The sequence below is a fragment of the Pinus tabuliformis genome, chromosome 1_2 (genome assembly GCF_031772625.1).
Source record: "Pinus tabuliformis cultivar Carrire ecotype Pingquan chromosome 1_2, CPIR1, whole genome shotgun sequence".
In the NCBI taxonomy this organism is placed as follows: Eukaryota; Viridiplantae; Streptophyta; class Pinopsida; order Pinales; family Pinaceae; genus Pinus; species Pinus tabuliformis.
Window position 1 is genome coordinate 573,336,498 of NC_142298.1, and position 18,848 is coordinate 573,355,345.

Below are 18,848 nucleotides of genomic sequence, written 5' to 3' on the forward strand. Positions count from 1 at the left end.
AGTTCTTCACCTTTGTGGATCATTCAGCGAAACAACGTATTTATGTATAATAATTGCAATCTACAACCAGAGGCCTTTCGTCATCCCTGACCTAAATCACTGATTCTTCAGGTCACATCTTGATGAAAAAGTCCTATAAGATCATATTCGGGAGCAGGGGCCCTTAATCGAGAATTAAAAAATGAATTCAAATTGAGTTATTAATAAATTACCTTGCGAAGGCCTTTCATCAACCCGGTCCTAAATCAATGATTGTTCACGTCGCATCTTAATCAAAAAAAAGTCATAGAATATCATATTTGGTAGTTGGAGCCATTAATAGGACATTAAAAAATAATTCAAATTGAGTTATGAATAAAGTAAGTAGTGGAAGTTGATTTTTATTTTTAATTTTAGTGGTTGGAAAATTATAAGATCTGTAAAGTTTTAAATAGATCTAGGATATTTTAGTGCTCTGATTAAAAAAAATTAAACTTGCAACGGGAAATCCAAAAATGAAGCATCCTATTTATATTAATAGTTGAAAACGAGATACATGATCGTGGACCTCGGATGGATCAAAATAACATACACAAGGTTTTTGTTCCTGGGATCAAACTAGAACTGGCCACGCCAAGTTCTAAAGAAAAACACAAGAAGATACATAAACCCTAATGATCCAAATGCTTAGCTTCTACCCCCCTTTATAGGTTTGATGGACTCTCTAAAGACCCTATTTTATTATTTTCCCTCGAAAACCATGGGAAAATACAACGATAAATACCATGGACAGATTTCGTCCATTTTGACTAGATCAAGAAAGGGAATATTACAAATCCTCCTCCCAAAGATTGCTTGCCCTCAAGCAATTCATTGTTATCCAGAACAAAAACATTGATACCAGGATCCCATACAACCCAGTGTTTTAAGATTTGGCCGAGTTGGTCCAAGTCAAGGCCTCACCGGGCCGACTCGGCTTGTGAATTGGTTTGGCCGGCTAGGTTATTACCGAGCCAGCTCAGTCGAGTCCGAGCCTACTCAGTCGGGTTGGAGATAGCAGTATAAAAGTGATATTTATGTTTATGACAATATGGATTGACAACAATATAAAATTGATGCATGGTTATGATGTATGGTCAGTGATCCATGGAAGTGATGCTTGGGCAATGACTGTAATACAAAGGTTGAGGTATGACAGTCATGTTTCTCTTTTGAGGTATGATACAAATTGATATGGCATTGACCTTGTTAACATAGCAATGACCTTGACACATGATTGAGTGTCCTTGAAACTTAGTATTAGGTCAGTCATCCATGACTTGGCCTGACAGTGATACATAGGGCAATAATCTTGTATGTAACAGAAATCTTGTGATATAGCAGCAACCTTTTGATATGACAGTAATCTTGGCAGTGATTTGTATGATATGTAATGACAAGTATGACAATATTGTGTGATTAGACTTGACAATGAAATGTAATGGCATTATGGCAGTCACCTTGATATATGACAATGCCCTAGACATATAATAGTGACCTAGTATATGACAGTCATCTCTATGTAATCTTGAAATGATATGACATCAATGAATGGCTTGTCCCTTTGACTTGATAGTGATAACAATGACCCCATGTATGATGGTCACCTTGTTATATGACAGTCACCTTGGTGTATCTAATTAGGCTGTTGAAATTTTATGACTATAAAAACTCGGTCTCTGATTGCACATCTAGGGATACATCAACAATGGTTGGATACTTAGATTGTCTTGAAGTTTGCATTGAAGGATATGACACTGAAGGTGTATTATGCTACAACTAGGATGAGTAGGGTTTGTTCTACAGGTTGAGATGATGAGGCAAAAGTTAAAACAACAGAATTGTTGATACTAGATAGCAGTATTTGAGCATTGATAACAAGATGCTAGGGTTTACATGTTGAGAAAAGCTAATGCTGTGTGTTTGGAAACATGAATGAAAATCTTTAAAATTATGTTTTTTATAAAAAAAAGAAATATTGAATGTGTTTTTTACAACGACCGAGTCATTGAAATCGAGTCAGTCGAGTCGATACCTAGTCGGAGTCATAATTTTAAAACATTGATACAACCCAGTGTGTTATTCCATACCTCCATGCTACATGATCCTGAATGGATCCTTCGATACTTGGATCCCAAATGATCCTCCGACCAATCCTTTCCTCGATAGATTCATCTGGATCCCAAACAATTCTCCAGCCAATCCTGGATCCAAATGCCACCTAAGTCCTAGGACCTGTGGGTTTTGGTACCATCTCAACCCTCCAGCACTGCTTGTGCTAAAGGGCCCGAGCTGCAATATGCCCTTGGCTATGAGTGTCCTCCTAGGAATCAACCCATCAATAGAGTACCAACTCATAATTTCTTGCCAATCCATGCCTTGGAAAGATTGAATACCTGCAAATCTACTATGTTGATATTGCTTGACACTCAACCCATGCTCTTGCACTCGGTCGCCCAACATGATGCATTTGGCGAACTCTGTGTTGCTCTTCCCAATATATAAGGGGGGATTTGGAGTGTTACAAGATTTATTTATGTACTCCAATAGATCGTTTCTCTGGAACTCCCAACTGTATTATTCCTACTGCCTTGTGAGGGACTTGAGACGTTCCTCTACACTAGAAAACTTGGTCGCTAACTCGGCACATATCCCTATGAGTGCCTCAATTTTTTTATTCTCCTGTAAGATAGTGTCTCAGGTTGTCCAGACTCTCTGCTTCAACATCATAAGATCTATCTTGAAATGCATGATATTCCCCTGAAAGTCCTCTACGGGCGATTTTGGTGCCCTACTGAATGTCTCTGTACCTGTTTGGACTGGATGCCCCATTACCACAGCTTCAACTTGAGCCTTTGATCGACTCTCTGTGAATGGATCATCATGCACATGATGTTGTTCATGGTCCTCCTAATGAGCATGCTCATTGTTAGTTTTTGTAGCATCGGATGTGTTCTAGCCACATAATTTGGTAGAGAGGCTAGAATACATGTATTCTCCAAAACTAAGAAATTGTTTATGGAAATTCCACCTAGAAACGACTTAATTAAAATAATTAATATTTTTCTAATATTTCCTAAGTCTAAACTTAGGAAATGTGATTCATTAAAGGGTATTAATTAAGTCATGGTGATAATCTTCTAGAAAAAAGACTTGGAACAAGTTCTAATTAATCTTAGCCATCTATTAAGTTTTAATCATGGTCGTCGATGTCTCAACGAGAGACTATAAGAAGAAGCTCAATGGGCTTGAAGAAGACACACCAACAGTTCGATTTCAATGGAAAATCAATTTCCAGAGTAGCAGCTTTGAGTTGCTGGAGAGAGAGCTAGTGAGGTCGAAGCAGTGAGAGAGGGGCAGGGATAGCAAGGCCGGGGGAAGGATTGCAGTTCCGGTGAGTGCACTGCAGAGAGGCAGCTTAGTGCTTCAAAGGGGATTCTGTATTTTTTTGGGGAGAAGTAGGGATTAAGTGCCAAAAGCCGGAAGGAGAGTCTGGAGGCCAGGAGGATCCATCTTCGAGACAACAACTGATCAGATAGTGAGAGGGAAGCAATTCCGAGTTGTGGGACGCAATACTACATAGACTGACGTTGTGACTATGCAGAGGCAACAAAGAGCATCTCAACTTGAGCCAAGGTCAGTGTCGGATCACCAGTGGGAGTGAGATTTTTCTCACTAGATTTATTGTCAGTCATTTCTCTGTATGGATTGCTAGATTTGAGCATCCATAGTCTTGTACTAGGATTTACTACTGCATAATATTAAAACCCTCAGCTGCTACACCACTTTTTCCGAGTTGGGTTTTTCCGGGGACTTAGTCAAAAAATAATAGTGTATTTTGTGTGTGTGCATCTATTTCTTCCGTAATATTTGTTTTGTGAAAGTTATAGTGTATTTTTTTGGATATTTGTCATAGCACACAACAAATAATTTGTTTAATTAAATTAACAAATAGAAGAAATAACATCAGTTGTTGCAATAGGGTTCGGGGTTAGCCGAATTTTCGCATGGTATCAGAACACAAATTGAAGTCAGAGAGCTCAATTATAGGCTCGAAGAAGGAGCTTCGAAGCACTACGTAAGTAGCTGTTCAAAACCCGAGGGGCTGCATAGTCCCTTTGGCTAGGAGGGTCAATTTTTGAGGAAAAGTTTATTTCTTTGAGAGAGTTGACAAAAAATAATTTTTCCTGATCAAATATTACCAGAGGGAGAGGGAGAAGCAATGTTTTCCTTGCAGAGAAGATCTTCAACTAAGCGCAGTTATTTTGCAATAGTTTGTCGGTGAAGAATAGCGTCAAGAGGAAGGAAGAGAACACATTGGGTGAATTTTTTCCTCAGGGAACTTCTAGTCCAGAAGTTCGATTTTTCACTACAGAGCAACAATAGTTGTGAGCAGATTTTCCCACTCCAATAGGGAGTGTGTAGAGCCAGTCAGTAGCTGCACAGAGGAGAAGAGGAGGAGTTCGAATTTTTGCAGAAATGGCATCAGTAGGACTGATTGATCAGGATTGGTTGGACGGAGCCTCAAACTACGTGATCTTGAAGGCAATAATTTATTGTCTTCTAGATGAATATGATCTCAAAGCTTATATCGATAATGTGGTAGTTGTACCCATGGATGCAGTTTAGTTGAAGGCCTACAAGAAGGAGATGGAAAAAGGAAAGAGGTTGATTCTCGATGGGGTTCAAGATCATGTGGTGTCTCACATAGCTGGAAAAGCTATTGCAAAGCAGATGTGGGAAACTCTCACTATGCTATACCAAGGATGTTCCGAGCAGCGGAAGTTGTATCTTGAAGAGAAGTTGAGATGTACAAGGATGCAAAAAGGGGAGCACATAGACCCATTCCTTACTAGAATTCAGGATGTTCGAGACCAGCTGTCTATAGTAGGGTTAGCGCCCCAACCCACAGAATTGGAGCCGTTAGCTCTAAACAACGTTTTTTAAGACTGGAAGGTCTTTGTCTAGAGTATTATGGGCAAAGACAAGTTTCCAAAGTGGGATCGAATGTGGGATGATCTGCAACAGGAGGATATGAGGCGAGATTTGTTGAAGATCACCATCAATGGTAGCAATAGTAGCGATAGTGGGATGAAGCAAGTGAAGGAAGAGGAAAATGTAGCCCTCGCATCAAAAGGCAGTAGGAGCAACGCAAGAGGAAGAAGGACATTTTCAAGATCAAATGCTTCAGATGTGGTGAGCTTTGCCACTACAACACCCAATGTCCTCTCAGGAAGAAAGACAAGGAGGAGAAGCAGGACGAGGTGACATCTCATGCAGAGATCGACAGGTTATCCTCCAGATTGGAGGAAGAGTTTTCCATCATCATCGATATACCTCCAGGAGTGAGGTAGGGTTGATTTGGTTTTGTAGCCCCAGAGAGCTACAAGATGGGCAGGATTCTTGAGGAGGTCCACCTCTTGAATCAGAACGTTGCTATAAGAGCCCACAGTATTTCAGTCGCTGGATGGATCAGTGGCAGATGGTGTAGTCAGATGCCAGAGTGGCAGATGCAGTGGCTAGTAATAGTCAGATAGTGGCCAGTGCAGTGCAGAGTTGGCTATAGTGCAGTTGGCACATAGCAAAGTCAACAAAAATGCAGGGGCTTAACTGATAGCACAGATACTAGCAGCAGTCAGAGACTCGGGTGATAGATGCATTATACTGTTCACAGTGGATTCAATATTTTGGATGCTTTTCAGTTGCAGTAGTAACAAATGGAGAGGGATTTGCAATGCAGATGCAGTGTCGGCAACATTTCAACAGGGCCAATAACAACACAGATGCAACATATATTAGAGTTGCGCTGTAGCTAGTGTCCAACAGGAGCCAGACATCACCAACATGATAAGAGGTGGTGCAGAGACATGGTGTTACTTCAATGGGTTGTAGCGGTTGAACACATTCCTCGCTAAGAAGGAGTGTTAGATTTTGTATCATTAGATATGTTCTAGCCACGAAATTTGGTGGAGAGGATAGAATACATTTATTCTCCAAAACCCATAAATCATTTTTGGAAATTCCACCTAGAGACGACTTAATTAAAATAATTTATCATTTTTTTAATATTTCCTAAGTCTAAACTTAGGAAATATGATTAATTAAAGGGTATGAATTAAGTCATGGTGAGAATCTTCTAGAAAAAGACTTGGATCAAGCTCTAGTTAATATTAACCATCGATTAAGTTTTAATCGTGATTGTTGATGTCTCAATGAGAGACTATAAGAAGAAACTCGATGGTCTTGGAGAAGACACACTAATAGTTCGATTTCATTGGCAAAACGATTTCCTAAGTAGCAGCACTGAGTTGTCGGAGAGAGAGCTAGTGAGCTTGAAGAAGTGAGAGAGCGACAGTGATAGTAAGGCTGGAGGAAGGATTCTAGTTTTGGTGAGTGCACTGGAGAGAGGAAGTAAGTGTCATAGAGAGGCAACACGGTGCTTCAAAAGGGATTTTGTATTTTTCTAGGGAGAAACAGTGATTCAATGTCAGAAGCCGGAAGGAGAGTCCGGAGGCTAGGAGGATCCATCTTCCAGACAACAGTTGTTTAGATATGGTCACATCAATGGGACATAATGGATGAAATCCTAGCCCTACCTGAAAGGGGTTGTGGCCCATTGAGTTATGGAGAGCTCTATTATAGTTGTGCTAGACATAGGCGAGACTTTCATCTGATGTGCGTGGATGCTTGGAGTTGCACATGCGCAGAATGTGTACGATCATCCTGTTGAAAACCTCTATTTGGCCATCAGTTTGGGGATGGAAAGTCGTGGACTTAGTAAGTTTTGTATTCAACATCGACCAAAGACTTGACCAAAATGTAATCAAGAATCTTCTGTCTTGATCTGAGACAATGGACTGTGGGATCCCAAAGTGTACCCACACTCGCTCAGATTCCCATGGTCAATTAGGGGTAGGTAGAAGAGTATATAGGCCTTGCTTATTGATGGTTGGTTTTGCAATGTAGTAGGTGGTGCAGGATCTAATGTACTTCCCAACATCCTAACGAAGTTTCAGCCAATAAAAATACTTCTGCAATACCACCATTTTTTTCTCTACTTTGAAATGTCCAGCGACCCTACTTTAGTGTGCCTCCCAAATCATCTTGGCACACTCCCTTAAAGGAAAAAAGATGTGTCCTAGGTGGCATAACAGTGCATCCTGAAGGTGAAATTTGGAACGTTCTTCCCTTCCAGGAGTGTGTGGTATGTGCTGCCGAATTTTGGATCACTCTGGTAAAGATGCAACCACCCCGAAATCTCATTCCCATAGGATTTGAGTACAGTGATCAGTGCCATGACTGGTGGTTAGATGAGGCAGTCTGCAACATTATTGGTGCTTCCCTTCTTGTACTTAATGTTCAAATGGAACTATTTTAGGTAGGTGGACCATTTCTGATGCCGATCGTTCTGCAAATTCCCTTGTGTCAGTATGAATTGCAGGGGTGGGTGGTTTGTATGGATGATAGTTTCCATCCCTAGAATTTAATGCTTCCATTAACCGAAGGCCTGCACAATGGAATACATTTCTTTTTCATAAGTGGGATACTTTTAGAATGTGTCTGAAAGTGTCTCACTATGGTAAGCCACTAGATTCCCCTACTGAGTAAGAACTACACCAATAACATAGTTTGAGGCGCCTCTCTCAATATCAAATGGTTGTTGCAGGTTTGCTAATGTGAGCACTGGTCTACAACATAAGTGATGCTTCAACTTGGCAAACACATGTTGTTGGGTTTTAGACAAAAAATACTTTTATTTCGCTCTTCCCTTGGTGACTTGACTTAAAGGCTAAGTAATATTTGAGAACCCCAACAAGGACTTGCAGTAGAAATTGGCAAGACTGATAAAGTTTTGGAGCTCTGTTAGAGTGGTTGGGGCTTGCCAATCCTGAATGACTTGTATCCTGGTTGGGTCCACATGCACACCCTTCTCATCAATGATGTACCTGAGATATTGAACGTGAGTCATAGAAAAAGTGCATTTCTCAAAGTTAGCACACATCTTGTGTTGTCACAGGGTTTGAAGGACCTATCGAATATGGTGGAGGTGTTCTTCCCAATTCTAGCTGAAGATTAAGATGTCATCTACATACACCACCACGAATGCATTGGTGAAGGGTCAGATGATGCCATCCATCAATCTCATGAAGGTTGTAGGGGAATTCATCAACCCAAAAGGAATGACCATCCATTCGAAAAGGCCCTCCTTGGATTTGAAGGAAGCCTTCCACACATCAAAGAGTTCGATAGGCCCCTGGTGATAACCTGAATTCAAGTCAATATTACTGAAATATTTGGCCCCCTTGAGTTGATCCATAAATTTGTGGATTTGGGTACCTATTCTAGACAGTGATCTTGTTCAGTGCTCGATAGACAATACAGAGTCTCCAGGTCCCATCCTTCTTTTGTACCAATACAATAGAGCTCCCACAGGGTGATGACCTTGGCCTAATGTGCCCCTTTTACAATAGTTCCTGAATCTACCTCTTCATCTCATAATTCTCTAAAACAGAGCATTGATAGAACGGTCCATTGGGTAGTGGCGCACTCGGGGTCATATTGACAGAATGATTGACTTGACAGTGTAGAGGTACCCTTGTAAGTGAGTCGAAAATTTCCCTACACTCCTCCACAACCTTGTCCATCTACTGTTATTGTGTGGATGAGCCTTGTCCATCTACTGTTATTTAAAGAGCATGGAGGGTCATTTGTAGGTTAACCGTTCATGAGAGAAGCTTATGTAAATTTTCATTCTTTTATAAATAAATTGCCTGAAGTGGCCACGTTGGCTCAGGACGTGGACTGTTTCCCTCTTTGAGGGTTTTAACCACGTCAAAAGTACTGGTGTATTGATCTGCGATCTATTTGTGAGTGGTGTCCTTTGGTGTTCTATCTGAGGAACTTACCCTGTAAATTCCTACATGGTATCAGAGCTATTTGAGGGCTGCGTCCATTGGTGATCCAAATTTGAAGCCGGTAGAACTGCATCCGACTACCATTTCCTAGATCTACTGTTTCTGACTGCTTTCGGGCCGAGAGGACTGCTCTGTTGTGTTGGGAGCATCTGTTCCAGTGAGGAACCCCTTTCATTTCACGCGAAAAGGTTTCCGGTAGCCCTAGCTGCGTCATTTTTAAGATCTGGAGGTATACAATGTTTATTTACAGTTTACAGTTATTTTCTCTCTGTTTATTTCGGTTTTCGGTTTATTTAGCTTTTTTTATTACTGGATCTATACCTTTCATTTTTGCATATGCTCTTTGCCCTGCAACTCTGTGCGATCTAGGCAAATCAGAAACAGAAAGGAAGGATTTTTCTCATGCGTATGCTCTTTTCCGCTGCGCCTTAGTGTGATCTCGGAAAATCAGAAACATTGAGGAAAATATTTAGTTTCCGGCTAAAGCTAACTTCGAGCCGCAAGGTTCGTTTTTGAAAATATTTAGTTTCCGACTAAAGCTAACTTTGAGCCGCAAGGTTCATTTTTTTTTGTATGTCCGTGTTGGGTTTTGTGTTTTTTGTTTTTTAGGGAAAAAGAGCTTTCTCAAAGCAAGCACGCAACCCAAAGCATCAACCCCCCCGCCCCTCTCTCTCTCTCTCTCTCTCTCTCTCTCAAACTTTTTGTATAGCTCACTTGGTGCAAAGCTAATTTATGAGAGTAGAGGTCTTGGGTTCAAGTCTCCATTTTGTGGGGGTGGATTTTTTATTTCCGCACATTCCCGCACTTCGTCGGTGACTTCATCAAATTTTCTTCAAAAAGCCATAACTTCTTCATCCGGAAGCCGTTTTCAAAACCGTTTTTTTTTTAAACAGCCTAATTTTTTGAGATCTTTCCATTGAAACACTTAGTTTCAGCATCTATAGCTTCAGTTTTTTTTAAATGGAAAGTCCATGCCAAGTTATTCTTGACAGCACCAACTACTTCCAATGGTGGTCCTACATTGTGGATTTACTTAGAAGTAAAGGTCTTTACAGAATAGCCACAGGCCAAGAGACCAAACCGAAAGATGAAGACAAGGCAGCTAAATGGGAAAATAGGCAAGACCAAGCACGTGGGTTGATAGGTATGTCTATTTCTCCAGATCTTAGATTCCATATTGCAGAACTTGATACTCCTGATGAAGCAATGAAACAGATTACTAAAGTCTTTGGAATTAAAAATGAACTTAAAGCCCATCAACTTGAAAATGAATTGCTTACATTGGACCCCAATAATTTTTCTTGCATTGAAGATTTTTTGTCTAAGTTCAAAACCCTTATACTTCTCTTGGAAGGTGTTAAGGTTAAGAAAGAAGATAGTAGCCTTATCTACTCCATTCTTACAAAATTGGCACCAGCCTATTCTGTGTTTGTTTCCACCTTCCATTCTACAAGAGAAGCCTTCATTTCTCAAGGAAAAACCTACAAGTCCCCTTCCTTTGATTCCTTTTGTGATTCTTTAATAAGAGAACAAGAAAAACTCTTACACCTTGGTCTTCTTCATCTTGGAAACTCTTCTAAGAAAGTGTTAGCCGCCGAGCAGCAACCAAATTCAAAGAATCCTAAGAAGTCGTATCCTAAAAGGAATGGTCCTAAACCAAACAAGGGTCCTAAGCAATTTCCGCCTCAAAATGAAAAATCATTTCAACAAAATGATAAGACAAATAAAAACAAATGGAAGAAGACTGATAGACATTGAAACTTTTGTAATCGAGATGGCCACTTAGAATCCAAATGCTTTAAGAAGATGGAAGCCTTGGAAGCAGCAATGAAGAAGCATAACATCCATTTGGAGCAATCTTCAACTTCAACTTCATCTTCAGGAATGGCACTTTCTGCATGTGGTTTTCAAGCATCTCGGTCTGGCTATGCACTAAATGTATCTTCTTCTTCTCATTCTCATGAGTGGCTCATTGATTCTGGAGCTTCTTATCACATGGCCAAAAACAAAGCCATGTTTTCTTCTTTAAATGATTGTACCACCAAAAATATATATGTTGGTGATGATAGATCTCTTAGTGTTGTAGGGACTAGAACTTTTCATCTAGACAATGGTCAGTTTAATGATGTATTATGTGTTCCAACCTTATCCTGCAACCTTCTATCTATATATCAGATAACCCATTTAGGTGAAGGTAAAATCATTGAATTTTCACCTCACGATGTTGTAATTAAGGACCTAAGAGATCCTAGACAGATTTTAGCTACTGGCATTGCTGATGATTCTACACGGTTGTATAAGTTTCACAACTTTGGGTCATCAAATCTTCCCTCAGTATTTGTTGCTCATAATGATGAAGTGAGCAAACTTTGGCATGAGCGATTTGGTCACTTAAACTATCACTCTCTTCAGAATCTATGTAAAGAAAATATGGTGACAGGTCTTCCAATGGTATCTTTCAGAGATGGTGTTTGTTCCGAATGTGTACTCGGAAAACATCATCAGGATAGTTTTGAAAAATGTGCCTCTTGGCACGCCTCATCCCCTTTATAGCTCGTGCATAGTGATTTATGTGGTCCACTTCCAGTTGCTTCATTCTCTGGCTACAAGTACTTCTTAACTTTCATTGATGATTTCTCCAGACGCACTTGGGTATACTTCTTAAAACTCAAGAATGAAGTATTTAACATGTTCTTGGCCTTTAAGGCCTTTGTTGAAAAACAATCTGGACATCAAATTCTTAAGCTAAGATCTGATAATGGCGGAGAATATGTTAAAAACACATTCATCAACTTTTGCACTGAGAATGGAATTCAAATGCAACATACTGTTCCATATACTCCACAACAAAATGGTGTAGTTGAAAGGAAGAATCGCACCTTAAAGGAAATGGCTAATTGTATGCTTCAATCTAAAGGACTTAGTCTTAATTATTGGGCAGAAGCAATTAACTGTGCAAATTACATAATAAATCGCACTCCTACTAATGTTTTAAAGAATATCACTCCAGAAGAAGCATGGAGCTCAATCAAACCAGATGTAAGTCACTTTCGTGTTTTTGGAAGTGAAGCATGGGCCCATATTCCAGATGAGAAACATAAAGCTTTAGAACCTAAGAGTGAAAAATGTATTTTTGTTGGATATTCTGAAGATGTCAAAGGATATAGACTTATTCCACTTAAGTCCAAAAATGTTATCATTAGAAGAGATGTAAAGTTTGATGAAAATATATAGGCCTGCGAACCTAGTTCGGTGGATGTGCCACCTCTCCCTATCTCTTCTACTTTTGAAAATATTTCTTCTTCAGGAAAGCGAGGATGAAAATCCTCCCCCACCTTCTCAGGATCCTCCTTCAGCTCCTCAGCTTCCAAAATGGGTCCGTGCTACTTGGGATGCAGCAGGTGATCTTGCTGGTGATCCTACATATCAGCGACGTACACGTTCTCAGTTCGAGAGAGCCTCTTCTTTACTGGCTCAAGCTTCAGCGAATTATGATCTTGACACCTTTGCAAAGCTTCAGGCCATCCAGATTGGGAAGCAGCTATGAATGAAGAATATCATTCATTATTGGCAAATGATACATGGGATCTTGTTCCTCTACCAAAGGGACGAAAACTTGTTAGATGCAAATGGGTTTACAGAACCAAGTATGGACCAGATGGGAAAGTTGATAAACATAAAGCTCTTCTTGTTGCTAAGGGTTTTTCATAAGTTGAAGGCATTGACTACACTGAAACCTTCTCCCCTGTTGCCAAAATGAACTCTATCTACCTTGTTCTTTCCCTTGCTGCTTCTTTCAAATGGGAAGTCCATCAGATGGATGTTAAATCCGCCTTCTTGCATGGGGACTTGCATGAAGAAATCTATATGGAACAACCTATTGGCTTTATACAAACAGACTCTAGCCTTGTATGTCGGCTTAAGAAATCCCTTTATGGTCTCAAGCAAGCTCCTCGAGCTTGGTATGCCAAAATGGATAACTTTATTTTAGAAAATGGCTTTTCTAGGTGTCATTCTGACAATATTGTCTACACCAAGAAAGTGGGCAAGTCTCTTATCATTCTTGTTCTTTATGTTGATGATCTTATCCTGATTAGTAGTGATCCCAACCTTATAAACCATGTGAAGTCTAGCCTTAAAAGGAAGTTTGAAATGACAGACTTAGGACACATACATTATTTTCTTGGTCTTCAAGTCTTGCAATCCAAGGAAGGTATTTCCCTTTCCCAATCCAAGTATGCCTGTGATATTCTACACCATTTTCACATGGAAGACTGTAAGCCAACCCCTTCTCCCTTTTAGTCTGGAGTCAAACTTTCAGTCACTTGTACTTCTCCTGAAGTTGATGCTACCTTATACCGTCAACTTGTAGGAAAAATTTTGTATCTAACCCATACTCGTCCTGACCTTTCCTTTGTTGTTGGCCTTGTTGCTCAGTTTATGCAAAACCCACGTGAAAGTCATTGGAAATCAGCTAAAAGAATACTTTGTTATGTTCGAGCTACAGTTCAGTTTGGGATTCATTACAGTGCCGAAGCATCTCCTCTATTGGTTGGTTTCACTGATTCCTATTGGGCTGGTGACCCTGATGATCGGAAGTCTACTGCAGGTTATGTGTTCACTCTTGGTTCAGGACCTATTACATGGGCTTGCAAGAAACAAGGTGCCATTTCTCTTTCTTCAGCAGAAGCAGAGTATCGTGGTGCCGTAGAAGCTAGTAAGGAAGCCTTGTGGCTTTGTCAGATCCTGTCAGAGTTTGGCTTTCAGCAGCAGCATCCGACTACACTTTGGTGTGATAATCAAAGTGCCATTCAACTATGCAAAGATCCAGTCCAACATCAGCGCAGCAAACACATTGAACTGCACATGCACTTCATCAGAAAGCTCATTCATGACCATGTTCTTGAAGTGCAATATTGTTCAACAGATGATCAAGTTGCAGACATCTTTACAAAGGCTCTCACAGAGGCGAAGTTCACTAAACTTCGATTTATGGTTGGAGTTCAGGAAGTTGTCACTAAGGGGGGATAGGCTCTAGTGCCTCCTTCCTTCTCCTATTCTGTCATATTTGTAAATCCTTCAATCCTATCCCAAGTTGTTCTTAAGGGGGGATGTTAGGATATTCTGACACATAGGAAATAGTTAAGTACAACTTGGTCTAGTATAGAGTTAGGTATAGAGTTAGGTAACGTGTGTTTCTTTACTATGTACATTTTTTAACTTACAATCCGACGGTCACGATATGTAGTGATCCGACTGTTCATTCTCTCCTCGGTATTACCGACACTTGATCCGTTGCTTAACACCCAATTGGTCCATGATCTCTATTTAAAGAGCATTCATGAGAGAAGCTTATGTAAATTTTCATTCTTTTATTAATAAATTGCCTGAAGTGGCCACGTTGGCTCAGGCCGTGGGCTGTTTCCCTCTTTAAGGGTTTTGACCACGTCAAAAGTACTGGTGTATTGATCTGCAATCTGTTTGTGAGCGGTGTCCTTTGGATTTCTGTCTGAGGAACTTACCCTATAAATTCCTACACAAAACCTCAAAATTGCACCATCTCATCAGCATAAAGGACTATATCAAATGTGTTGCATGTCCTTGCTCTGTTTTTGTAAACTCCACCAAAACTAACCTATTTTTGACTTCTTGAGAAAAAGACAAAAGCTAGAGCTTAGTGGTATCCATCTGATGAATATTTACCTTTGTGTTGGCTTCTTCTCATATATCCAACTTTCCCCTCTTCCTCTTCCTTCTAGATTTCTTGGCCTCAATCAACTAGTGTTTTACTAATCTAAGTCTCCTTTTCAAGACAAAATTCTGTGTATACAAATTTCTCACTTGCCTATGTAGAGGAAAGGTACACTTTAACTTATGTTTAGCCTTCTTAAGGACAAGTTCAAAAACTTGTAATTTCTTAAATAAACTCAGTTTATCCCTTTGATCTTTTTCTGCAAGCTAATCTACTTGCTGCTGAACTCCTTCAAGTTGTTCCAACAATATTTCAAACTCTTTCTGCTCATCAAAAACAACCTTTGTTTTTTTGCTAAATGGTCTCTTTTATTTGCATTTCTATCTTGGCAGTAGACCTAGTTCTAGGTCTCCTTGACTCCTCAACTGTCACTTGCACATCTTCAACATCTATGATCTGTTTTCTTTTGTCTTTAACAACATGTGCCAATTCTCTCCTTGATGGTTCTCCTTCACTAGGGTGGGTAGTTTCTTGTGATACTTTCTACCCGAGTTCTCTATTTTCTTGCTACAAATATGCTACCATTAGATGAGCTTTGTCCAAGTGATCTTGCAAGTCTTTAATTCTCTGATCCCTTTCACCACCTTTCGCTTCTTCATGTGCAATTTTTTATTCAACAGCTTGAACAAGTGTAGGGTCTATAAGCAATCTTTTGGCTGAAGCTCTTGTTCTCGGTCCCCTAGCCACTTGTTCTACCTTAGGTGAGAAGTGAAGTTTCTTGGCACTTCTTTTGTCAACTAATTTGTTCTGAATCAAAGGTTTTTTTATTGAGCCATCTACTACAGATGAGGCCTCTTTGATTACAACTGATGGGATATCTCTCTTAGTCCTTTGGTTGTCAAAAGACTGTGTCATCCACCCTGAAGAAATCAAGAAGTCTTGCCATGAATTCTCCCTCTTATCAAGTTCCTTTATCACCAACAGTTTAAACAATGAAAAATGAAATAATATAGGTTCAATCTGACTCCCCTTTGCTTGATCTTTGTCAACCATTTTTCTAAGACTCCTAAGTAAATAGTAAGGAAGATTCAAAGGATTCCTACCGGTAAAATGCATTATAAGCCTAATATGATACTAATAAAATTTCTTGAACCTCCCTTCACATGTAAAATATATTTGAATCACCTCCAACAATTTACTATGGTGGTCCTGTAGATATCTCCTTGGAAAAAAAGACCCATAACCCTCCTGGTATTGTGGTTTCAAAAATTATTTGAAATGATCCAAACCTAACTCCATGCCCTTAAACCATTCCTCACCATGTAAAGGGATCTTAGTGGCATCAACTATTTATTACACTGTGACTGGAAAAGTAAGTGTTCCAATATTAGCCTACAATCCATCAAAACCCTTGGCAAACTTTCAATTATGGATTGTACACTTGAATATTTTCACAAATTCTCAAACACACCATCTGCTCAAAAACCATTATGATGGTTGGGTTTGCATTAATAAATGTGATATCTTGTGGCTCAAACTAAACAATGGCACCTCCCTTGTGCTTCTTTTCCTCTAGAGTTGACATGATTTTGTTTTGCATCAATAAATTGTCTAGGGTTTTAAAGTAATTTATTTTGTGCAATAGTGTAAGAGTAATGGACAAGAATAAATCTTCAAGTTTAAACCTATGATGATGATTAAGAAGAAGTAAAATTCCCACACGAGACTAATCAATACAAACTTTCTTCATAAAAACCCTAAAGAACTTGCAAATTTATAAGAAAGGTCTTTGGCGATAATCACATCAAAATTCATTTGTCAATGTGTTTCGAACCAGCAAGTGTGGTTCATCGTCAGGACAAGATGAAGAACTAGACCATAGCGATAAATTAAATAGAGAGATCCCTCATTCAAACGGCTAGAAAGAAGCAACTAATTTTGACCACAGGAAATGACTACAATTGACCAGACTATAACTGAATTTGACTAGATCAAGGATTGGGGAAGTTTATTAATTAGTTAGTTAATTAATTAATTAGTTAAATTTGTTAGATTTAATTATTTTGAGTTAATTTTATATGTAACTCAATATATCCATTAATAATTATTAAAAAAAATATTCTCTTTTCAATTTCAAACTAAATAAATTATATGTGAAAACTTTATGGGATACATTAAGGTAAAAATTAAAGTTTATTAATTAAACAATTAGTTAGTTTAATTTAATTGGTTAACTTGTTTCCCATGTATATTTATGCATTATCTTCTTTTAATTCACATATATGAAGGATTATGGGACAAGCTAGGAAAAATTATATAAATGTTTATTAAATGACTAATTAAATAGATTATTTGTTTACTAATTATATTTTGATTTCATTTAAATGAATGGGTTACTAAAACTATTGTAGGATGAATATGGATTAAATGTGTATCAAATAATCTATTAAACAGTTAATATTTTTAATAGGTTTATATAATTTAAATATACTTGCTTATAACTCTTTATGTTTATAAATAAACTTATATATTTTAATAAAATATCTTGAATTAAAAAGAATTTTTTTAAAGAACCTAACAAAAAAAAAGAAACAAAAAAATCAAAAGAGAAGGGAGCAAAGGGGAATACAAAGAATGAAGAAGGGTAAAAAGGAGAGGATTCATGAGCACGCAGCTGACATTAAGCATAGGAGGGCTTGGTCTTGAGCCTTGGTAAAGCATGCGGAGAAGACTAAGCATCATATATGTATTGAGGAGACGAAGGTTATTGCTAAGGTTGCTCATTTTCACCACCGTAAATTTAGGGAGGCCATAGAAATTGAAAGAAGGCTGAGCAATCTCAACAGGGATGCCAGCTAGAAGATTAGCAAATGTTGGATCCTTGCCCTCTCCTCCTAGCCCCCACTGTGCAAACCCCCAACCCCCCCCCCCCCTTTTACCCATCTTCGTTCTGGTTGTTTCCTTTCTTGTTTTATTCCCTCAACTGATGAATTGTTTGTATCCCCCTTTGCTCCCTTCTCTATTGATTTTTTTTTTGTTAGGTTCTTTATAAAATTTCTTTTTAATTCAAGATATTTTATTAAAATTAATAAGTTTATTTATAAACATAAAGAGTTATAAGTAGGTATATTTAAACTATATAAACTTATTAAAAATACTAACTGTTTAACAGAGTATTTGATACACATTTAATCCATATTCATCCCATAATATTTTTAGTAACTCATTCATTTAAATGAAATCAAAATATAATTAATAAACAAATAATCTATTTAATTAGTCATTTAATAAACATTTATATAATTTTTCCTAGTTTATCCCATAATCCTTCATATATGTGAATTAAAAGAAGATAATGCATAAATATACATGGGAAACAAGTTAACCAATTAAATTAAACTAACTAATTATTTAATTAATAAACTTTAATTTTTACCTTAATGTATCCCATAAAGTTTTCACATATAATTTATTTAGTTTGAAATTGAAAAGAGAATTTTTTTTTTAATAATTATTAACGGATATATTGAGTTACATATAAAATTAAGTCAAAATAATTAAATTAACAAATTTAACTAATTAATTAATTAACTAACTAATTAATAAACTTCCCCAACCCTTGATCCAGTCAAATTCAGCTATAGTCCAGTCAATTGTAGCTGTTTCCTGTGGTCAAAATTAGTTTCTTCTTTCTATCTGTTTGAATGAGGGATCTCTCTATTTAATTTATCACTATGGTCTAGTTCTTCATCTTGTCCTGACGATGAACCACACTTGCTGGTTCAAAACACATCGACAAATGAATTTTGACGTGATTATCGCGGAAGACTTTTCTTATAAACTTGTTATGGATCACAAAAGCCTCAATTCAATAACTTGCAAATTTTTAAACTATTGATAGAGAACTTAAAGGGATAGGCACAACGCCTTGTGAGAAGCGCAATGCTCAAGGCAATTGGGTTTTAAACACCTCTCAAGCACAACAGTTAGGGTGAAGGGATTCAATGCAATTTCAACACATAGGACACTTTTCACATGAAAGCTATGCATATGATAATATAGCCTTGGCAACAAAGAAATGCAAAATCTAAGGACTGTGTGGTAGCGCAACAATTAGGAGAAAACACAACAATTTTAGAAAGCGCAACGAATTACAAAACTACAGTGAAGATGAATTTTCTCTTTTTGTGGGTTTTGAATAGTTTTAGCTGGCTCATGCATGC